At 49.3% G+C, this 5,150-nt stretch overlaps 1 non-coding gene across 1 annotated transcript; it reads left to right on the top strand.

The window, feature by feature from the left end:
* The first annotated feature begins 4,768 nt into the window (after positions 1-4,768).
* Positions 4,769-4,844, top strand: TRNAA-AGC (transfer RNA alanine (anticodon AGC)). The gene has a single exon. It is a non-coding gene; the product is annotated as a tRNA-Ala (tRNA).
* The last annotated feature ends 306 nt before the right edge of the window (positions 4,845-5,150 follow it).

Here is a 5,150-nt window from a genome sequence, read left to right as displayed (position 1 = left end):
CACTGTAAACTAACTGCTGCCCCTCACGCTGGTCCTGACGAATAAGACCGCTCAGGCCCACAGGGCGCTGGCTGGTGCCGGGCCCTCGCCTAACCCCAAACACTTCCTCACACCCAGAGCTGCTACCTGCCATGTTTCAGCTTCAAGATGAGAGTTTTGCAGGACATCCTGTCTTTGGTTCAATAGATAAACGGAGGGTCCCGGCCCCCAGAGTGGGACTAGCCCTGGGGGAGAGCGGCCGGCTGCTGCCGCCTGGAAGTGTTGGAAGCATCGGGGTGCCTCCTGTTCCCAGGTTGGCGGCGCCACCGGGAGACCATCGGTCAAGGAGGGGAGAAAGTCTGGAAATAGAAGAAGGAAGAGAGGCCAGCAGCGCTGGCCGAGAGAGAAAAAGACAAGGAGGGCCAGCTCACTGAAGACGTGGAGGAATGGTTCTGAGAAAGGAGTGTCCACGGGTGGAGATGGGCACCCAGCAGGCCCCACAGGCTGGGTGGGCAAACTAAGCAGGTCCTCTGTCAGAGAGTGGGAGGGGCTGGATATGGAGGGGGTGGGCCTTCCCAGAAAGCGGTTGAGAAGCAAAGATTAATTGTTCTGATCACCGGCTGCTTCTTCACCCAGGAAGTCCCGGTTAGGAATTCCATACTGTAAACACCTTCATCTGAACACACAGATCAGAGCCTTTTATGGGGACTGGAGAATGTTGGAAACAACCTAAGTGTTCATCAAAAGGGAATTGGTTACATCCACCCTTTTGCACTGAGCGGCACCGCCCGGACTTACCCTCTGCCACAAAAGCTAAAATTTGAAAAGCTGAGAGTCGATGGCTTTCCAACATTTGGCAGAATGGGAACCTTGGGACCCTGTGAGAAGGACCCCAAATTCCCCAAGCTCCGGGTTCATTCTGGCCTGGTGCTTGAGGCACATTTCCAGAACGCAGGGCAGAGAGAGAGAGAGTCTAAGAAGGTCACAGCGGTCTTGCTGAGTTAAAGGAGTCAGAGGTCGGGGTTTGGGATGGCTGAAGCTGATGGAAATTACAAGCAGATTTCTAGTAAAGAGGAAAAGACTCAGACTGAAAGCTCCAGAGATCTGCAAAAGTTCCCCTGACTCACTAAAAAAAAACAAAAACAAAACACGTCATACATGTAAATCATAAAGCTCCAAAGCACCAGACAGTAAGCAGATGGGGTGTCTTGGGGCTGAGAGAGAGCTGCGTCCTAAGCAGCCAGTGCTGAGAGTCCTCATGGACCGCTTGGGCGTCCAGTAGAGTCACCACAGGCTACACCTCGTCAGCCGTGCTCAGCCATCCCCAAGTAAAGGCTTGTCTAGATCTGTTCGAACAAAGCTCAAACACAAGCCACCAAAAGATCAAAGTGCATGACCTGGAATAGTCTTTAAGAAGGATTTCACTTTAAGAAGGATTAAAAGAAGAAGAAAAAAATATATATCCAGAGAATTAAAAAAGATAAATGCACAATGTCCAACATCCAATCAAAAATCACTAAGATTTGGGGCCCTGGCCGGTTGGCTCAGCGGTAGAGCGTCGGCCTAGCGTGCGGAGGACCCGGGTTCGATTCCCGGCCAGGGCACACAGGAGAAGCGCCCATTTGCTTCTCCACCCCTCCGCCGCACTTTCCTCTCTGTCTCTCTCTTCCCCTCCCGCAGCCAAGGCTCCATTGGAGCAAAGATGGCCCGGGCGCTGGGGATGGCTCTGTGGCCTCTGCCCCAGGTGCTAGAGTGGCTCTGGTCGCAATATGGCAACGCCCAGGATGGGCAGAGCATCACCCCCTGGTGGGCAGAGCATCGCCCCATGGTGGGCGTGCCGGGTGGATCCCGGTCAGGCGCATGCGGGAGTCTGTCTAACTGTCTCTCCCCGTTTCCAGCTTCAGAAAAATGAGAAAAAAAAAAAAAATTAAAAAAAAAAAAAATCACTAAGATTTGGATAAAGCATCAATGCGGACACTGAGGTCTCCGGTTCAAAATCCCGGGCTTGTCTGGTCAAGGCACATATGGGAGTTTATGCTACTTGTTCCTCCCCCTTTCTCTCTCTCTAAAAATGAATAAATAAAATTTAAAAAGTTTTTTAAAAATCACTAATATGTTGGCTCTGGCCAGTTAGCTCAGTCAGTTAAGAGCATCATCCTAAAACGACAAGGTTGCTGATTCCACCCCCAGTCAGGGCACACACGGGAAGCAGCCGAGGAGTGTGACTGAGTGGAACAACAAAAGAATGCTTCCCTTTTCTCTCCCTTCTCTTTCCCTTCCTTTCTCTGTCTCTCTGAAACAATAAATCAAAAGAAATTAAGCCCTGGCTGGATAGCTCAGTCAGTTGGAACCATGTTCCCAAGCATGGAGGTTGCTGGTTCAATTTCCCGGTCAGGGTACATATAGGAACAGCTCGATGTTTCTGTCACTCTCTCCCTGCCTCTCAAAAAAAAAAAATTTTTTTTTAATCACTAATATACCAAGAAGCAGGAAAATATGACCAAGAATAAAATATGCCAGAAGAAATAGACCCCAAAATAACAGCAATGATGGAATTCCCAAACAAGGAGCTGAAAATGGCCATTAAAAATCTCTTTTTTTGACCTGTGGTGGCGCAGTGGATAAAGCGTCGACCTGGAAATGCTGAGGTCGCCAGTTCAAAACCCTGGGCTTGCCTGGTCAAGGCACATATGGGAGTTGATGCTTCCAGCTCCTCCCCCCTGTCTCTCTCTTCTCTCTCTCTCCCTCTCTCTCTCCTCTCTAAAATGAATAAATAAAATTAAAAAAAAAAAAATGGGTTCTTTTTGCCTGACCTGTGGTGGCACAGTGGATAAAGCGTCGAACTGGAAATGCTGAGGTCGCCGGTTCGAAACCCTGGGCTTGCCTGGTCAAGGCACATATGGGAGTTGATGCTTCCAGCTCCTCCCCCTTCTCTCTCTCTCTCTCTCTCTCTCTCCTCTCTAAAATGAATAAATAAAAAAAATTTTTTTAAATGTGCAAAAAAGAAAAAAAGTTTAAAAAAAAATTTTCTTTTTTAAAGAAGAAAATATTAACGCCTGACCAGGCGGTGGTGCAGTGGATAGAGTGTCAGCCTGGGATGTGGAGGACCCAGGTTCAAAACCCCAAGGTTGCTGGCTTGAGCATGGGCTCACCCAGCTTGAGAGGAGGCTCACCAGCTTGAGTGAGGGGTTGCAGGCTTGAGCATGGATTATAGACATGACCCCATGGTTGCTGGCTTGAGTCCAAGGTCACTGGCTTGAACCCAAGATCGCTGGCTCCAGCCCAACGTCACTGGCTTGAGCAAGGGGCCACTCGCTCTGCTGTAGCCCACGGGTCAAGGCACATATGAGAAAGCAATCACTGACAATTAAAGAGCTGCAACAAAGAACTGATGTTTCTCATCTCTCTCCCTTCCTGCCTGTCCCTATCTGTCCCTCTCTCTGACTGTCTCTCTGTCTCTGTCAAAAGAAAGAAAGAAAGAAAGAAAGAAAGAAAGAAAGAAAGAAAGAAAGAAAGAAAGAAAGAAAGAAAGAAAGAAAGAAAGAAAGAAAGAAAATACTAACATGACGAGAAAAATGGAAGATATAGAAAAGAACCAAGTGGAACTATACAAAAATCTCAAGTGAAAAATACGCTGGGTGGGCCCTGGCCGGTTGGCTCAGTGGTAGAGCGTCGGCCTGGCATGTAGAAGTCCCGGGTTCGATTCCCGGCCAGGGCACACAGGAGAAGCGCCCATCTGCTTCTCCACCCCTCCCCCTTTCCTTCCTCTCTGTCTCTCTCTTCCCCTCCCGCAGCCGAGGCTCCATTGGAGCAAAGATGGCCCGGCACTGGGGATGGCTCCTTGGCCTCTGCCCCAGGCACTAGAGTGGCTCTGGTTGCAACAGAGCGACGCCCCAGAGGGGCAGAGCATCGCCCCCTGGTGGGCAGAGCGTTGCACGCCGGGTGGATCCCGGTCGGGCGCATGCGGGAGTCTGTCTGACTGTCTCTCCCCGTTTCTGGCTTCAGAAAAATACAAAAAAAAAAAAAAAAAAAAAAAAAAAAAAAAACCCGCTGGGTGAATGTGTTAGTGTGATGGGACTGCCATACCAAAATAGCACAGATAGAACAGTTTACACAACAGGAATTTATTGCTTCGTGGTTCTTCAGGCTGAAAGTCCAAAATCAAGGTGTTGGAGGAGTTCGTTTCTATTGAGACTTCCGTCCTTGGCCTGCAGATGGTGCTCTACTCGCTGTGTCCTCGCTTGGATTTTCCTCTGTGCAGGCACACATCCCTGGTGCCTCTTATGTTCCTATTTCCTATTCTTAATAGACTCCAGTCATAATAAATTAAAGCCCACCCATATAACCTTATTTGAACTTAATTACTTCTTTTAAGGCACTATCTCGAACTGCAGTCACATTTTGAGGTCCTGGGGCTCAGGGCTTTAAATATTGATATAAACTTGGCACCCTCACGTGGGGGACACAATTCAGCCCGTAACCATAGGATTAACCACAGGTTAGATGCTTACATTGATGAACTTGAAGGAATAGTGATTTAAAAAACCATCCCGAACTAGGTACCAAAAGAAAAAAGGGGAAAGGGAAATGAACGAAGTCTCCAAGACCCCTGGAAAATACCAAGTTGGGTGACATAAATGTAACTGGAGTGTGATCAAAGAGAAAAAGAAAAGAACAGAAAAAAAATGTTTGAAAAATTAATAGGTGAAACTTCTCTAAATTTGAAAAAAAAAACTATAAACCCATATAGGCGAGAAGATCAACAGACCCCAAAAAGAATAAGCAGAGAGCCCTGGCTGGTTGGCTCAGTGGTAGAGCGTCGGCCTAGCGTGCGGAGGACCCGGGTTCGATTCCCGGCCAGGGCACACAGGAGAAGCGCCCATTTGCTTCTCCACCCCTCTGCCGCGCTTTCCTCTCTCTCTCTTCCCCTCCCGCAGCCAAGGCTCCATTGGAGCAAAGATGGCCCGGGCGCTGGGGATGGCTCTGTGGCCTCTGCCTCAGGCACTAGAGTGGCTCTGGTCACAACATGGCGATGCCCAGGATGGGCAGAGCATCGCCCCCTGGTGGGCAGAGCGTCGCCCCCTGGTGGGCGTGCCGGGTGGATCCCAGTCGGGCGCATGTGGGAGTCTGTCTGACTGTCTCTCCCTGTTTCCAGCTTCAGAAAAATGAAA

This window comes from Saccopteryx leptura, chromosome 3, assembly GCF_036850995.1.
Source record: "Saccopteryx leptura isolate mSacLep1 chromosome 3, mSacLep1_pri_phased_curated, whole genome shotgun sequence".
NCBI classification, from domain to species: Eukaryota; Metazoa; Chordata; class Mammalia; order Chiroptera; family Emballonuridae; genus Saccopteryx; species Saccopteryx leptura.
This window is presented reverse-complemented; position numbering and strand designations above follow the sequence as displayed.